Genomic DNA, 19,460 nt, shown 5'->3' with positions numbered 1-19,460 from the left:
TTATACCTATTCAGGGATAGGCTTCTAATGAAGCCATTAGAAGGAAAATTCAGGAACCCTAAAAATGACAGTCAGTAAGTAGCATTGTAATGAATTTTTCATGAGAAAGCTTGATGGTAGTATACAAATGTTTTTACTTTTCATACAATCAATTTTCATACAATTAAAATTTTGCTATAGGTAAATGGGGTTACATCTTCAAATGAAAAAAAATAAAAACAAATATTTACTGAAGACACCACTCCATGACTAAGAAAACTTGCTTCCCAATCATGAGAATCTGAATTCACATCTCTGGCATCCACATTTAGATTTAGGCATGGCCTCTAATGTTTGCCATCTCTCCTATTAGAGAGCAGGGGTAAGCAGGTAACTAAAAGAATAAGTATGAGCATTGGCGTTAGAAAGAAAATGTGTCTCAGGGAAACAAGACACAATGGTAAAGCTGTATACTGAATGCCCCCCTCTGCTCTCCACATGCACACACAGGTGAAGTTCACCTGCACACACAGATGCACACAGATGCTTCAATTGTAAAAATCAAATGATAACAACACATATGCACACATACACATACACATACACATACACAAGAGAAAAAAAAAGTAGAGAAGAATTTCTGAACTGTGCAGAAGAGAGAAAAATCTCAGAAGACAAAAGCAGTCCATGAGTATCTGTGAACCCTGTAGACTGGCAGTCTGGGTCATGATGGATTACCTAAAAATGTGGGAAGAGAAATACCAAGCATCGTTGTGTGTGCACCATTCTTCTTTTAACTCCCCTTTGCCATTTCTTTAATGTTTGCCTTACATTAGTAGTAACTGATATAGAATAATCAAGAGACTTGTGCTATAAATCCAATGAGAAAACTGCAAAGAATTTAAAGACTTTCGTCTCGTATATAATTCTGCCAGACAATTGGAGAGAAGCCAAAGAAATAGGATGAAATTTAAAGAATTCTGCAGTTAAATTTTATGCATTGTGACTTGATGCAGAGTTCCTGCTGAAAGAAATGTAAAAATGCACACAAGCACACACAAACAAAACCCAGGTTCTCTTTCAACTAATAACTCAAGTGAGGGTTATTAGTGTCACAGAGAAGCAACATAAACTATCATAATCAGCATCACTCTCAGGATTCACATGCACGTTCACACATTTCCATTTGCACTGTTACATGTGCTAAGAGCAAATTCAATGGCCCCTGTTTTACCTGGTTCTGTCTTATAACTTAAGACAGGAGATAATCAGAATCAAACTAGAAATGCAGAAGGAGTCATTCAGAGAAAGACAGAGATCGATAGACGAAAACTAAATAAACTAACTCCCTTTCTATTGTTTATAGGATAAAGGTCAAGAAAAGGGGGTACGATGTACCTGGTAGGCATGTACCCACCAGTTGTTCTCAAAAGGATGGTCTGTAGTAATATTGCCCACATATTGTTAGAGAATAATCAGAGAATATTTTTAAAAATCAGAAAGCTAGACCAGTACAGGTCCTGAAACCTTCAAAAAGTATTTATTTCTGCTACACAGGCTCTACAATGGAGAGTCCATATAATGTGGTCCCTGTTTCATCATTCTGGGATAACTCTAGCTTCTTTCAAAAGAAGGAATAATATGCAGAAATCAATTGATAAAGAATTATCCTAATTGCACATAGGAAATATAGCCAGTTCAATCTTTTAAATTACAGTGGCAATTTCCTAAACTTGTAATCTTCTAAATATTGTAATAGGATTGCTTTCTACAGATTTTTAATGATCTTTGCTTGAAACCCATGACACCTTACCAAAACAAAAGCAAAAATTCAGAGAAGGCCATATTTAATAATTAAATGAAAATGTAAACTGTCAGGAAATTAACTTTCCATGCATTTATACCTGTCACTAAGAGAGGGGGGAGTTTGCAAAATAAATAGTTTTAAATCTAATCTCCGTAACTTAATTACTTTTAAGTGACAGAGAAAAAGCCTATCTCATTCAATATGGTTCTCAAACACTCTGTGTTATGAAGAATAGCTGTGGCAGTTGCAATATTATAATTTTTAGGAACACCATTGGTGTTATTGTGCATTGTTTATTTTCTAATTTGTTCTTCACTGCATGCCTTGCAATACAACATGTGTTTGTAATTCCATTTAGCAAAATTCATGATCTTAACATTGAACACCAAAGTCAGTGTGCCTTATGGCACAAGACAGCCAGTATTCAAACACTTTGCTAATGTTTGGGGTTTCTGTCTCAATTGACAAAATTGAAAAATATGTACTAGCCAAGAAAAACCACTATCTCAAAGCCATGTTGAAAATTACTCCAACCTGTCAGAGCCAATAGAAGTTCTCTTCCCAGCCTAATTCCCAACTTCACTTCATATGTGAAATAGGAAAAGTTGGATTTGATTATAACCTCATGCAGAAGGAATAAATGAATCACATACATACCTTGCATTTCCAATAGCACATATTTTTCATAAAGGATTTTTTTATCTATTTTTGTTTCTCTGATAGACACCATCTCACCTGTTCTGAGTAACCACTTACTTGTGTTATCTCTGTGTGTACTGCATTCCAAAAGCCTGCAGCTGGACTGAATCAATTTTACTTTGGAGAGGGTATGAATCTAAAGGCAGACATAGAACATCCAAGGCTAAGGAAAATTCAGTAATTTGGGGTGCTTCTGAGTACCAGCTTATTTGTTTTATTACATTTCCACTTGAAAGATTGTTTAAATGTGGTATCCAGTGGCTGAAAAATCTGTTTTCTAACTAAGGGTCAAGATGGAAGCTTTCATGTTTACTGCAGAATAAATTCATTAGTGTAGGGTGAAAATCAGATTGATTTTACATCAGAATAAGCCATGATTTTGATGTAGATGCCGGAAGCTAAGGTTATCCTCCAGATGAGCACAAAGACTGAATGAAAGCTAGCCTGTTACCCACTGATGTTGGACAACATAAACTGCTTGACAGAGCACATACATCCCAGGCAGAATTCCGATAAACAAATAATAAATAAGTAAACAATGACACCCAATTGGGAATGTCAGGGTTGATCCCTTGGAATTAACAATGCGATTTCCAGCTATAAAATGACCTCAGATTTCACTGTACTTAAAATTTAGGAGACTTATAATGGAGAAAGCAAAAGGTGCCCACAGAATTCTAAAATAAACATAAGCTTTGTAGCACATCTCATTTCACTGTTACTCACTGAATAGGTGCTCTAGAACTTTCTGGGGCTTTGATAAACATTTTATATTTTAGCTATGGCAATTGCATTAAGCTATGTCGTAGCGCTTAGTCTATTCCAGATTAGCCTTGTGAATCGAATACAATTTATTGAACGTAACTTTGAAATGCTGAAAAGATCTGAGATTCCAGTTTGAAGTGAGGGAAGTTTTGGGTTCTTACCTGAGAATCTTAGGTTTTTGGACGTTTACAGATGTTAAGGGGTCACATAGGAATCCAAGGGAAACCTACCTATGTGAGCTCATGAGCCCTCTCTCCCTCATGTCTGCAATCATGGAAGCATTTGTCGAGCTGCCGTGTGAGCATTACCCTAAAGCTCTGTTCTCCCACATGGAAGACAGCTGCCCTGGAAATAAGCCTGTACCCTCAACAGATCATGAGAGAGCAAATAAATAAGCTGTCATGTATTAAGCCACTGAGATTCTGACGGTGTGTGCCGCCAAATCATAATGTGACCTCTCTTGACTGATATAGGAGCCACTAAAATGCTGTTGATAGATTTAGCCCTTTAGTACTGTTTCCCCTGAGTAGATAGGTATAGAAATTTGAATCATGTTATCTATATATATGTTATTTTGTAAACTTTTCTTTAACACGTAATATATTGTGAACAATTTCTCACTCAAGAATTTCCTTGTCTAAAACATTATTTTTAATAGCTACACAGATTAAATTTATGGCTTCTATATTTTACCAAACCCTTAAAGATTCTGAAAATTTTGCTACATAGTTCTTTACTGGCTATAGTAGTTCGGGTCTCACTATTTCTGATGATCTTCCAAGGATCATCCCTCCAAAACAGTTCACTTGTATTTTAAAGATTTTAAAGATTATAACTACCATGGGCACAATCTGCCTCATTTTTCTAGCACTATAAAATTTACCACAAGTTATCAGCCCTTATATCCCTGAGAATTGTAATTTCTGTAAGCTGAAATTTTGATGTATAAAAGCTGTCACGTATTGCTTATCTTCATCTTTCAGGCTGGGTTACTGGTTATAACTGGTTTTAGTGAATGGATATTGAACCCAAGACTCTTTCTGTAAATGCAGGTGTAGCTATTGCTGGATACCCTGAGAATAATGGTCTGCGGCATTTACATACCATTTTATCAAGGGGCTCCAGATGCATGAATGTGCTCGACTTCATTGCTTGAGATTGGAGTCTGCTGTTAATGTCTTTTTACTGCTTTCCGCTGCTAACATTCAATATCTCAGTCTGAATTTTAAGAACGATTGCTATGAAGGTATAAGAAGCAGGTTCCTAAGTCCCGGATCACAGTTCAGTGGTGTTTTCCTGATCAATACTTTTCTACTCATGGTAGAGGTGATAACCGCAGTCCTGAAAGTGCCCTGGGTGACTGAGCACTAGCCTTTCCCAGCCTTTTTATAAGAACCAAGGTCCTCTAGTTTCTATAATTGAGCTGGTGGCAGATAGACATAACATTTAAGAATTGTCCTCTCCTAGCGGTTTATAAAATTTTATGAACTGTCTACAATAATGTGATTGATTATATTGGTTTAACTATCCGTAGTCTTTTATTTTTCTTTTGCCTACTTTAAACAGACGGATTAAGTTGTATTAAACTCTTCCTATATTTTCTTTCATTTTTCTACTTGATTTATCATGGCTTTTCTTTCATCAGTTTTGATGTTCTGTTTGGTTTATGACGTTCCATTTGGTAAGACTCTATTGTGTCTGGAATCCTTCACCTGTGGGGAGGAACATCGGTCGTTTGACTAGTGCAGTACTAGAATTCTTCCTTGTCTGATAGCAACATTAAGGCTTGAAGTTTCATATTTTTTTTGCATTTACTTGAATTCAATTTGTTTATTTTTTTATTTTAGCCTGCTTTTAATTTATTTTAATTTTATTTGAACTTGATTTGGATTTAAAAATACAGAATTAATTCACAAGGACAAATTAATTTGTGAAGCTGGTTAAGGAGCATTTCCTGCTCTTACAGAGGGCCTAATTTTGATTTCCAAAATCCACATTACTGCTTACAATCGACAAAAATTAAATTTCCTGGAGATCTTCTGACCTCTGTGGGCACAGGGCATGTATGTGGTCATACATACTTTGATAAATTTTAAGAACTGATTTTTTTACCTGTGGTGACATAGTCTATTTGAATAGCTAAAGGAAAAATAGTTAAACTGAAAAAGGAGAAGGAGTCTAAAATAAAGCTTTGAGAATATGGCAAAACTTTAGAGTTTATCTTCTTCATTAGTACAACTATCGCTCAACATGGGCAACAGGGTAAGCTCTGACTTGTTTCAGTAATTTCTCACAGGTAGTATTATCATCATGTAACTTTGGCATTTTGCCATGCCCTGAAAATCTTAATCTCCTATTAGATATAACTTCACTATATTTATATGTAAATATATATATATGTGTGTGTATGTAAATATATATAAATATATAATACCTGTATAATATATATTGCATATTGTTCTTAAGATTAGTACTACATAGTCAGCCAAAGCAATCACTGTTCATTGCAGTTTAGGTATCCACATAGAGAACAATGTTTAGAGCAATGTTGTTCCACAGTATTGACTTCATGAGACTATTTTTAGCAATAACAAAAGACATACACTTAATTATAAAAAGCAGTAGCTTGTGTGATTTTGACGCACATCACTCAAATGAACCGAAACTCTAAACATTTGTAAAGGTGGGATTGCACGCGTAAAGGTAATGGCAAACACAGAGCACTGCAGTCCTCTACCTTTGGGAAGCAGATGGCATTTTTATTTTTTGCATTTATGAAGCGAGACCTCATTCTGGGTCAGGATGACCTGGAATTCATCTGGAACTCAGGCTGGCCCTAAACACAACCATAGTGAACTTCCTACCTCAAACCCTCAAGGGCTGACACTGCAGGTCTGAGCCAACAAAGCCTGCACAGGTTATCTGTGGCATCATAAGATAATAAGACAGAAAGCAGCATGATTAAAAAACATGGTGAGAAATAGGAAATAGACAGGCATAGTATGCAAGCCCTTAATCCCAGCACAGAAGAGACTAGGCTGGTCTACAGAGATCAGGAAAGTCAGGGCTATCTGAAAAGACACTGAGAACCTATCCTAAAAAACAAAAACAAACAAAAAAGAAAGAAGGAAGGAAGGAAGGAAGGAAGGAAGGAAGGAAGGAAGGAAGGAAGGAAAAATGTAATTCCATTGGGTCGCTTCTTTTTTTTTTTCTTTTTTCTTTTTTTCGGAGCTGGGGACCGAACCCAGGGCCTTGCGCTTGCTAGGCAAGCGCTCTACCACTGAGCTAAATCCCCAACCCCCATCAACCCCCATTGGGTCGCTTCTTAACTGATAGCGAATAAGTTAAGAAAAGTAGCTGTTTCAAAGAAGTGTTTCATTTTCTTTAGGAATTCTTGAAAAATAATATTTTAAGGAATATTTTATGACCATTCTCTCAACTGAAAGTACCTAAAAGTTTCAATGAACAGTGACAGATTAAACCCTGCCGGCACATGGCCACCAGCCATGGTGCACCTGCTATTGTCCATGTGCCCATAAAATCCACTCTCTTTGCAGATCCTTTCTAGAAAAACTATGTAAAGTCCTCTTCTAATTTTATACCACTTATCATGGAAAAGAAATGAAAAAAAATCCGGAAAAGGGAGTCAGAGGGCATTTGTTCCCCCAGTGTTGTGTAACATATTGTAAACTTAGTGTATTAAAACCATATCCACATCCTAATGGAAGTTATGTGGGTCATAAGTCCAGCCACATGTTCAGGGTCTAGCATGGATACAGTCATTCCAATCATCAGCCCAGGCTGTGTGCCCACTTAAAGCTCATTTTGGGCTGTTAGGACAGAATCCAAGCTCTTGCAACTGTAAGAGCAGGGCCTCCATTTTCTTGACAGTTGGTAGTCAAAGACTCTTCCTTGCTCAGGAAATATCACTGCCATATATAGTCTTTAAAGTCTGACTTATCCATGTCTGTTTGTCATTGGAAAGCTTGGAAGACAAGATCTCTACACAAAAGAACAGAAACTCACTATTTTACAAATGTCTTTTCAATGATATGCGTCAACTTAGTAAAAAGATTCTAAGGCACCCATTAGTTAAAATAAAATTCATCTGCATTGTAGCATGACTTAAATTTTTTATTACTTTTTGAAAAATTATAATTTTAAATGTTGAATCAAATAACATTAATTTTAATAACTATGGGTATATTTTATAGGGATAAATCACTCTGTCATAGAGTACCTTATGGTTAGAGCTCACCATAAATAAGGTGAGCTCAATGCATGACTGGATTTGGATTAAAATCAGACCATGTCACTGGCCTTGTATTCTTATCCAAAAAGAACTAGAAAGGGTTGAAATGTCCTGTAACATTGCAGTAATAATGTTGAAGCTGTAATACCAGTAATTAATAATATCTCACCATAATAATCAATGCACACAATAGGTTAAAAAACTCCATCCACAGTTTTAAATGGCTAATCCATAAATCTAATTTGTCTACTCTGTCCTGACATCCTCTTAAATTGATTTATAATTATGTGTGTCTAGTCATGGCATATGGGTGATATAGAGTACTGAAGTCAAATTTCTGTTTCTATTGTGGGTTTCAGGCATTGAAATCAGATCATCAAGTCTGTAGAATCAGTGCCTTTTCCTGATGCACCATAGATATCTTATGGGCTGCTGATTGTTTTTCTAAAGTGGAACACAAATGGCTATGGCTATCCTATTATAAAATACATTGTATTTGAATATAAACATAAAGGATAATTATCACCATTGCCTATTAAATTACAGTATAATCCCCCTTTAGTAACATGATCTTATTAATAACAAGAACACTTGAATAACCATCAATGTAATAACCAACAGTTATATTCTAGATATGTGGAAGTACAGAAGTATGTTCTACAGTATAATAGCTTTATCTATTTCTATACATTCTCTTTTCTAGAAAATTCTTGCCAAAGAATTTATTTTAGACAGTGTCCCATTATGTAACTCCAGCTGGCCTGGTTATCCCTAAGAAGCCTAGCCTGGCCTTGAACTCACAGAAATCTGCCTACTTCTGCCTCCAGAGTGCTGGTATTGAAGATATACCACCCTGCCTGGCCTGCCAAGGTATTGTTATAAGAGAGTATATACTTAGTATATGAGGTAACTTCTATTGTCGTTGAAAAGTAAAAATCATACAGCAAAGACTGAACATGCATTAAAAACTTCCAGGAGAAAAGAGTTCAAACAAAACACGACTCTGTCTATATACATATGTGTGCAGTAATGTATACACAAAGTATGGTTTACTATGTTTTCATTTCCATGGAAAGTTTCTTGCCTACTATTGAAGATTCTGCTGTAGACCTCAAATGGTAAAGCACAGAGTTATGCATAGTTCCACTTTTGCGTAAGTCACAAACTGAATTTCAGGAGCTAAACCAAAGACCTCACTGAAACATACAGGAAAGCTTGTGGCACGTCTGAAAGGTCTCTAATATGCATTAACAAGATGAACGTCAGACACAAACTGCTCATACACCCAGTTGCCATGCTTTGAATAATGATTCTGGTAGGAACTAAGCCTGTTGATAGAAGAGGCAATTCTTTCTGCGAACAGAGTATTTCCTATGTTGTAAGCCTGTCAATATTTTTTCAATGAGCACACGTATTCACTTTTTGTAACATCTAAAATAACTGATGTCTTTTAAAATAGCATTAGTTAGAACTTAATATAAAAGAAAAACACAGCTTGAAATAGTAAGGACTCTTCCTTTTAAGAGAAAAATCAGAGATGTCCTGATTTTCCAGTCGGTTCTCTCCTACCCCCTCTTAGCAATTCTCACTTCTGATTGGCCTCATTCTATATTCACACCAATCTTAGTATTCAGTTGGATGTATATTTGCAACTTGAGACTCATGTCTTCCTATTAACACTGTATGAAAATAATGTCATTTTATTCTCTCAACAGTCAGTCAGAAATAGAAGGAATCTTGTCCTATCAACTCCCTTTGGGACATATTCCTTTTCTAGAACAATTTTGGTGTCCAAGAGTATAGTACTCTTACACATCCTGGGTCCATCACCATGGGACTTTTCACACACACACACACACACACACACACACACACACACACACACACACACACACACACATGACAGAATAGCAATAATTATGGTGCTTTTAGGCCCATAGATGAGGGTCATTTCTTTAAGACAAAGATGTGGAAAATACATCATATCTCTCCTACATCTTTGCTTATTAAATAAATATTTAATGGTTTTTATTGTTTGCCTGCATGTATGCCTGTACATGTCTTGTGAAGACATGCTAGAAGAGAGCACTGGGGCCTCTGGAAATGAACTTTACTGACAGTTGTGAGCACAGAATGGGAGCTGGGAGTCACCCGTGTCCTCTGGGAGGGCAGCAAGTGCTCATAGCCACTGCTCCATCGCTTCAGCCCTGGCTTCATTTGCCTTGGATGATGGCGAACATCTTTCCATGTGTTCGTCATTCACAACCCTCTTCACAGACTTTTGCGAATTTTCTAAATTTATTATTTATTATCTTAGTGATAAATTTCCAGAGATGTGTATTATTTCTATTCCAGACTGTGACAGTTTCTCAGGCTTTTGCTGGATGATGATTATCTCATGTGCACTCTCTAAGCTAATGATGTACCTTAAGTCAATTTGTACACAAGGGGAACTGTGTGAGTTTGGTTTTGTTTGGTCACTGCCATTTGTTGTGTGTCTCCAGTGGCTTCGGCACCATCTGTTGTTGGTCTCGGTTTCCTCCCTTGTGTGCTTCGTGCATCTTTGACATGACTCGGTAGAGCATGTTTGTTTGAGTCTATCTCTAGATTCTCTGCACTACTCAATCCACTCATGAGACTCCAGAGTGCACTACAGTTACGGTGCTGGCAGCCTTAATGTAGACTTAGCCTTACTAGTAAGCAAGTGGTTTGCTCCAGTATTGCTATATTTAAGATATTTGTAACCCCTCTGGGGTATGTGTCTTGACTGTATTCCTTCATTTATTTAATGGCTATGGTTCATGGCATCCATTGCTCTGGTTGGGTAATTTTCAGCTAGTTTACTGAAGATACGAATGTATTACCTTTTAAATCCCACTTTATGTTGGACTTTGCTTCTTATTTTTATTGTAGGCTCTTAATTATGTTGATTTTTCACAGAATCAGTTGCCACCTTTTTCCCCCAATGATTTTCTTATTTTTTAATACCAACAACTTCAGATTGTATTTATTTTCTTTCTTCTATTTGGGGATCTATGTTATTCTTTTTCTAATCCCTTCATGTGGGAACTTACATGATTGATGGAAGGATTTCTTTCCAATGTTAGCATTTCCTACTATCGATTTCACTTGCCGCACAGCTCCTGCTCGATTTTCAGTTGTTTGCTGGTGTTAAGTTTTGTGTGTGTTTGAAATATTGTTAAATCTATCTTTAAATGTTCTAATATTGCTGCATATTAGAACATATTTGCATGTGTTTTAAATTGTTAAAAATGTTGAAGTCCAGGATCTGTCCATTCTTGAGATTGTTCCATGAACATTTGTAAAGAGTATGTGTTCATTCATCATTTCATGGACCACTCTCTGATGATCTCTTGGATTCTCTTGATTGTATCATCCAGATCTTCTATTTTCTCTTTGAGTCTCTAGCATTTCCATCAGGTAGTACCTGAAAGAAAGATGCTCATGTTTTCTATAACAACTGCTACTTGGTCCTTTTCGTTCTTTCTTTCTTTTTCTGCTATTCTTTCTTTTTCTTTTTTTTTTTTTTTTTTTTTTTTTTTTTCGGAGCTGGGGACCGAACAGGGCCTTGTGCTTGCTAGGCAAGCGCTCTACCACTGAGCTAAATCCCCAACTCTGCTATTCTTTCAATTTGTCATTCTTGCTTTTGCAGACATCTTTTTTTCAGATACTCACTGGTTGGTATTGTGCCTATTATGTTGCGTTATTACAGAGAATCATGTTATGACATGTAAATCTAATCCTATTGCCTGTCCTTGAACTGGTGTATTTTTTATGGTCTTCAAAACTGTGAGTAATGTAAACTTGTAAAAACTCCAGGCTTTTTCCTTGGGGATGTAAGAGTGTATCTCCTGGACCTAAGCTGTTCTCAAGTTCTAGTAAGCACATGAGACTTTGACAACATGACAAGGTCACAAGGATCAGTAGAGGGGAGACAGACCAGTAAAGATAAAGACAATGGTATTTTTAGTACCAATTAAGCTTTAAAGTGCTGAGATTTAAAGAAAGCAATATACCATGCAAAGACTGACAATGAAGTCTGTGAAATGAAAGTCTTTGACTGTAGCCTTCCATCCAGCATGCTCAGTGAAATCAACATGATTGAGAATGGTAAGTCAAGTCGAAATGGGTAAATGTGTTTTGATGCCAAATCTAAGAGACTTTTAAAAGCAATGATCAGAGAGCCAAGCTGCTTTATGAGAGAATTCATTTTTTCTGATGTGGTCTCTAGCAATAAAACAAATATATATTGAAAATGTGAAACAAATCATCTTCCAATGGGGAAAGTCACACAGCAATTATCTTTGACAGAGAAAAGAATAAAAGATAAAATTAACTCAATGATTTATGTTAATCCTATCTGCCAAATTATCAAATTCAATCTATTTTTAAACTGAAGTGAACATTACAGCATTAAAGTAGTTTTTATTATAGTATCCTGATAATTAGTTTTCATCAGAAAATATATTGATGACCACCTAATAATCATTTGACTAACTTTACCCTTGCCAGTGTATGTTGGGGAAAAAAAATCCAGTAAAGTCTACTGAAATGGTAGTGCCTTGTTTATTCTCTAGAGTAGGATCATGTGGAACTTAGTTTCTCACAGACTTTTCTGACTCTGAGTTATAACTGTTCTCAGATTGTTTTCCTTTTTCTCACAAACACAGTGCATTTTATTTTTTTTTTGAAATTTCATGCCTTGTACCTCAACCATACTTCTTTCACATCATTCCCAAGTTCACCCTATCTCCCAAAACCTCCTGTGATAGTCTGTATATGCTTGGCCTAGGAAGTGATATTATTAGGAAGTGTAGCCTTGTTGGAGAAGATAGGTCACTTTGGGCTTGGGCTTAAGACCCTCATCCTAGCTGCCTGGAAGACAGTATTCTGCTGGCAGCCTTCAAACAAACATGTAGAACTCTCAGTTCCTCCTGCACCATGCCTGTCTAGATGCTGCCATGCTCCCACCTTGATGATAATGGGCTGAACCTCTGAACCTGTAAGCCAGCCCCAATTAAATGTTGTTCCTTATAAGACTTGCCTTAGTCATGGCATCTGTTCACAGCAGTAAAACCCTAACTAAGGTACCTCCCAAAAATGAAAAATAAAATAAAATAAAAACAAGTCCAATCTGTGTTGCCCATAAGCTCGAGGTCAAACACCCAATGGCCAGCCTCTAAAAGAAAACTAAGTTCTTCTCTGCCTTCCCTATCCCTTCTACTTCCTCTTCCCTGAACAGAAGCCAAGCAAGCTGCCACCAGAGGCTATGTTGATGTTGGTCCAGGATTTATGCCACCTGCAGGTGTTATTAGAATGAAGTTTCTTTTGCAGTGGTATGAATAACTCATAACTAAGAAAGAGACCACTAAAGGCATGAAGCTATTGAAGAGAGTCCTTTAAAATTGTGATAAGATGCTAAAGTGTAGCTCAGATTGTTTTCAATATGTCTTTGTAGACCTTAGGATAAAAGAGAGAATGACAAGTTTTATGTTTAAGAATCTCCTACTGAGATTTAGTGGAATCTCCTACTGGAATACTTTGCTAACTTACTTTCCAAGTCTTTTCAGTTAGTAACTCAACATCATAGCCAAACTGAACAAATCTTTACATCTTCTGAGACATACATTTCTTTCTTTAAGCTTTTTTTTTTTTTTTTACAATCCAGATTTTATCCCCCTCCCAGTCCATGTGCTGACTCATCCACATCTGGTACTTTTTCCACCCATCTCCAAGAGGGTGTTCCCACCCCACCCCCAGCCCCAACCCTATGAGACATCCTCATTCCCTGGGGTGTCAAATCTCTTGAGGGTTAGGTGCATCTTCTCTGACTGAGCCCAGACCCAGACGTCCTCTGCTGTATATGTGTTGAGGAACTCATATCAGCTGATGTATGCTGCCTGATTGGTGGCTAATTGTCTGAGAGATCTAGGGGTCCAGGTTAGTTGAGACTACTGGTCTTCCTATAGGGTCATCTTCCTCTTCAGCTTCCTCCAGCTCTTCTCTAATTCAAGCACAGGGCTCACAAGCTTTTGTTCATTGGTTGGGTGTAAATATCTGCATCTGACTCTTTCAGCTGCTTGTTGGGTCGTTCAGAGGGCAGTCATGATAGGCCCCTTTTTGTGACCAAACCATATCATCAGTAATAATGTCAGTCCTTGGAGCCTCACTTGAGCTGGATCCCAAATTGGGCTTATCAATCAGCTTCCTTTGCCTCGGCTCTTTTTCATTTTTGTCTCTGTAGTTCTTTCAGACAGGAACAACTCTGGGTCACAATTTTTGACTGTGGTATGGCATCTTCATCCCTGTCTTGATGCCCTGTCTTTCTACTAGAGATGGGTTCTACAAGTTCCCTCTCCCCATCTTATGGAATTCCACCTAAGGTCCCTCCCTTTAAGTCCTGAGAGTCTCTTACCTCCCAGGTCTCTGGTACATTCTAGAGGGTCCCTCCACCTTCTACCGACAGAGGCTGCCTGTTTCCATTCATGTTCCTGGCCCTGGGGCTCAGTTCTGTTACCCCCACCCAATACCTGATCATGTTCCCCTCTTCCCCTCCCCGTTCCCTTTTCCATGCAGGTCCCTCCTTCCCTTCTCACCTCAGATGATTGTTTTCTCCTTCTCAAGTGGGACTGAGGCATCATTACTTGGGCCCTTCATCTTGTTAACTCACCTTTTTAAGTTCTATGGACTGTATACTGGGTATTCTGAACTGTTTTTGGCCAATATCCACTTATTAGTGAGTACATACTATGCATGTCCTTTTGGGTCTGAGTTACCTCACTCAGATGATATTTTCTAGTTCCATCCATTTGCCTGCAAAACTCTATTGTCCTTCTTGATAGCTGAGTAGTATTCTATTCTGCAAATTTAGATAAGCTCCTAGTCAAACTAACTAAAGTGCCCAGAGACGGCATCCAAATTCACAAAATCAGAAATGAAAAGGGAGACATAACAACAAAAATGAAAAACATTTGAAAAAATCATCAGATCTTACTACAAAAGTGTATACTCAAGAAAACTGGAAAATGTAAATGAAATGGATAATTTTCTAGACAGATACCACATACCAAAGTTAAATTAAGGGCAGGTAAACTATCTAAACAGGCCCATATCCCAAAACAAAATAGAAGCAGTCATTAAAAACCTACTAACTGAAAAAAGCCCAGGGCCAGATGGCTTTAGTGCAGAATTCTACCAGACCTTTTAAGAAGACCAAATACCAATATTTCTTAAACTATTCCATAAAATAGAAATGGAAAGAATGCTACTTAATCCTTCTATGAAGCCACAATTACTCTGCTACCTACACTACACAAGGACCAAAACAAAAAAGAGAACTTCAGACCCATTTCACTTATTGAATATTGATGCAAAAATACTCAATAAAATTCTCACAAACCGAATCCAAGAACACATCAAACCATCATTCACCACAATCAAGTAGGCTTCATCCCAGGAATGCAAGGTTGATTCAATATATGAAAATCCATTAATGCAATCCACTAGATAAACAAACTAAAAGAAAAAAATCATGTGATCATCTCCTGAGATGCTGAAAAGCATTTGACAAAACACAACACCCTTTCATGTTAAAAGTATTGTGGAGGTCAGAAATTCAAGGTCCATATCTAAACACAATAAAAGAAATTTATAGCAAACCAACAGCCAATATTAAATTAAATGGAGAGAAACTTAAAGCAATCCAATAAAAATCAGGGACATCCACTTTCCCCATATCTATTCAATATAGTACTCAAAGGTTTAGCTAAAGCAGTAAGACAACAAAAAGAGATCAAGAGGATACAAATTGGCAAAGAAGAAGTAAAGCTATCAGTATTTGCAGATGACATGATAGTATATAAAAGCAACCCCCAAATTTAATTCTATCAAAGAACTTCTACAGCTGATAAAGAATTTCGGCAAAGTGGCTGAATATAAAATTAACACAAATCAGTAGCCTTCCTTTATATAAATAATAAATAAGCTGAGAAAGAAATTAGGCAAACAACACTCTTCAAAATAGCCACAAATAATATAAACTATCTTGGTGGTAATTCTAACCTAACAAGTGGAAGATCTGTCTGACAATAATTTCACATCTCTCAAGGAATTGAAGAAGATCTCAAAAAATGGAGAGATCCTCCATGTTCATGGATTGGCAGAATTAAAAATCCATCAAAAGACATGACACACTTTTAATAACATTCGGTGTGTTGCTGGTGAGATAGCTCTATGTATATAAGTGCTTTCCACTGAGACCAGTGACCTGAGCTTGATCCCTGGGACCCACATGGTAGAAGGAAAATACTCCCAAAATTGTCCACTGACTTCCACATGTATTTGTGTAAACATACAGGGGCACACATACACATGTATACACATACACACATGGACAAACTAACACACACACACATGCACACACACAGACAAAGACATGCACTAAATATATGTCAAAACTCAGCTCTGTATCTTTGGTTCTCTTCTCCCTTCCTCTAGTATACCTATGTTCCATAAATTTATGTAAAGAACCGATCTAGACCTTAAGTTCTATAACAAATGACATATCTGATATACCCTTACTAACTCAAGAAAATATCAAAGTAATTGATATCAATAGATTGTTCCTCATCAATTAATTAAAGAAACAAATAATTTCTGCTTTGCCTTCGTAGTGTGGGAAGAGCTAGAATAAGACGTGCAGCTATTTACAGTCAATTGATGTTGCATGGATATATGATTAAGTATCTAGTACGTAGGTTTTCAGATTTCTCTATCATTTACTATACATTTCTCTATCATGTATGGTAAAAAATATTTGCAAGATCAATAAAGGAAGTTTTGGCTAGGTTAAAATATTATAAGATAATTTCTAATTCTAAGATAATCTGCACCTGAAACAAACAGAATCTCTTCAATATATGTAAGAATAGTTTCAGCGAGGCATAAGCAGTGGTGCCACATACCTTTAATCCAGCATTCAGGAGGCAGAGGCAGCCTGGTCTACAGAGCAAGTTCTAGGACAACCAGGGATGGACAGAGAAACCCTGTCTCAAAACTAATGAGGAGACATCAGGTTTTCTGGATTAGATACAAAATGTTTCCTGCAGGTTCATATTTTGGAAGGTTACTGTTTAGTGTTATTATTTGGAAACTTGTAAGAGAATGGGACAAGATGTAAGAATCAGGTTATTGAGATTGAGTTCTTGGGTTAAAGCCTCCATGACCACTCCCTACCCCACTTTCTGCTCACTGTCCATCATAATGAAGTAGTGAACTTACCTACTCCATCACTGCCTCCCACCATAAACTGCCGTCTCTGAAACTGTGAGATGGAACCCATTTCTTCTAAGTCATTTCTGTCAAATATTTTGCCAAAGTGACATGAAAAGTAACTCAAACGAAAGCAAAGGTGACAATAGGCAGAATTTCTTTTTATGCAACATTTCACCTAGTGAAATAATGCTCTTTGAAAAAAAAGCTCAATGAATCTGTAATCTCCAATGCGTTAATGGAGTAAAAATGAGGAACTATGCTTTAGCATCAATTGTGTTTTCCAGAAGTAATAAAAGAATTATACTGGATGTGATCAGTCTAATTTTCTACAACTGAAAAAAAGTTGACAAGAAATACAGGAGAGATGGAAACCTGTGAAGCTCTGCACTAGGGAAATAATCAGCTGAGGCTCAAAACAAAAACCATGTGAAGGAGAGAATATGGTGGAAAGTCAAACTCAGTCACATGTTAGTCAAACAAATCAGTGTGGAGGAAATGACATCTAAGAGGATTGTGAATTTGTTTGATAGTTTAGTGAAGTTTAGATATTTCTAATGTTACTGAAGTTAAATTTTTTAAAGTTAAAAATTCTTTAATTTTTTATTCCTGGTACCACTACCACAATTTCCAGGGCAATATACCTGATGTAATGAAAAGAAAAAGACAAAGCTACAACAGATAAAAGACCTCAGGAACGTACATCTAATTGACACTACCTTACATTAATCGATAGCTGCACTTTTTGCAAACTGTGGCTATGACAGTCCTGAACAAGAAGGGCTTCCTGTTTAAGCTGCAGTAACTTTTCTGACTATGGATCACTGTTCTTTCTATGGTAAATTTTTACAGTTCCTCTAATGCATGTGGGACGAGTGTCTCAAAGTAACCTGCAGCTTTCCTGACAACTCCTTGCTCTCTCTCCTCCTGAGAACTGTAGCTGTTTGTTTCTGTTTTATTTTAAAACCTTCTGCTACCTTATCCACCACTTCCACCTCCAAATCCATAGCCACCACCATAGGGACTGCCTGAGCTTCTTCCACCAAAACTGTCCCCTTCATGGGTCCATAATTAGATTGTTGCTGTCCATTATAATTACCAAAGTCATTATAGCTCCCACCACCACCATAGTTACCTCCACCAAAATTTCCTCCTTCATTGTAACCATCATATCCTCCTCCTCCACCACCATATCCACCGCCTTGGTTTCCATATCCAGGTCTACCACCTCCATAACCTCCTCTACTACTGTAACCAGGACCACCGCCATAGTTTCCACCATCACCTCCAAATCCATTATATCCACCATCACCACCATCATAACTGCCTCTGCTGCCTCCACCTCCACCACCATAGCCTCCTCTTCCACCAAAGTTTCCTCCACCACCAAAGTTTCCTCCATGATCAAAGTTTCCTCCAAGCCCCATAAAGTTGCCAGATCCACCTCCACGACCTCTCTGTGATCCAGCAGACTGCATCTCTTGTTTAGAAAGGGCCTTTCTCACTTCACAATTATGCGCATTAATAGTGTGGTATTTCTGAACAACAATGTTATCAACTGCGTCATGATCATCAGAAGTTACAAAAGTAAATCCTCTCTTTTTCCCACTCTGCCTGTCTTCCATAACTTCTATGGTTTCAATCTTGCCATACTTTTCAAAATAGTCTCTCAGATAATATTATTCTTTTAATACCACCAACAAAAATCTTCTTCACTGTTAAGGCTTTACAGAATCCTCTCTAGAAACAGCTCTCTCTGGTTCCACCACACGTCCATCAACCTTGTGTGGCCGAGCACACATTGCAGCATCCACCTCTTCCACACAAGAGTAGGTCACAAAACCAAAGCCTCTGGAACATTTTGTTTGAGGAGCTCTCATTACCACAGAGTCTGTAAGTGTGACCCATTTCTCAAAATGTTCTCTTAAGCAATCATCTGTGGATTCAAAGCTCAGACCACCAATAAACAGCTTCCTCAGCTGCTCTGGTTCCTTTGGATCGTGGCCCTCCATTTTGAGACCGGACTCGCCTCTCCCAACTGGAGTTCAATATGGGACCGAGAGGAAGAGCTGAAGTTAATTTTTAACTATTAGTGAAGCACACCAACATGGAAAGAAAGTAGAAATGACAAGATTATTTGCTGTTTTTTCAAAAATAATACAAGAGCAATGTCTAAAAGAATAGATAAAACAGGGTTGAGCTTGGTCTTAGTCCTCTCTATGATCCTGTAATAGGGGCTGAAAATGAATAATTTATAATGAAAAGGAGGTGCAACTCGGTACCAAAGCCTAACAAGTATTGCAAGTACTCGAAATCCCACCTCTTCCTCTTCTTATAATGTCATCAATACCATCATGAGGTCGCTACCTTATGACTTCATCTAACCCCAATGACCTCACAAAACCTCCAAGAACACACACAAGTCATCCTGCACTTAAAATGTTAGCAATTGAAACAGGTTTGTTCATAACTGAATGAGAATTTTTTTTAATTTGCAACTATTACTTGTTTTGGCCAAATAATTTTTTGTTGTAAAGTCCGACTTAATGCCTTATGGATTGCTTAGTCTGAAGCTAGATTTTTAAGCTTAAACACATGTATTGCTACTTCATTGCCATGTCCCCCAGAGAAGGTTGTTTTTACTGTTCTTCTTTTAAAATGATAGTA

At 37.3% G+C, this 19,460-nt stretch overlaps 1 pseudogene; it reads right to left on the bottom strand.

Annotated features, from left to right (window-relative positions):
• Window positions 1-17,753: 17,753 nt before the first annotated feature.
• LOC116900058 lies at window positions 17,754-18,817 on the bottom strand (annotated as a pseudogene).
• Between the last annotated feature and the right edge of the window lie 643 nt (window positions 18,818-19,460).

The sequence above is a fragment of the Rattus rattus genome, chromosome 5 (assembly GCF_011064425.1).
Source record: "Rattus rattus isolate New Zealand chromosome 5, Rrattus_CSIRO_v1, whole genome shotgun sequence".
NCBI lineage: Eukaryota > Metazoa > Chordata > Mammalia > Rodentia > Muridae > Rattus > Rattus rattus.
The sequence above is the reverse complement of the archived record's forward strand: the minus strand, read 5'-3'. Positions and strand labels throughout refer to the sequence as shown.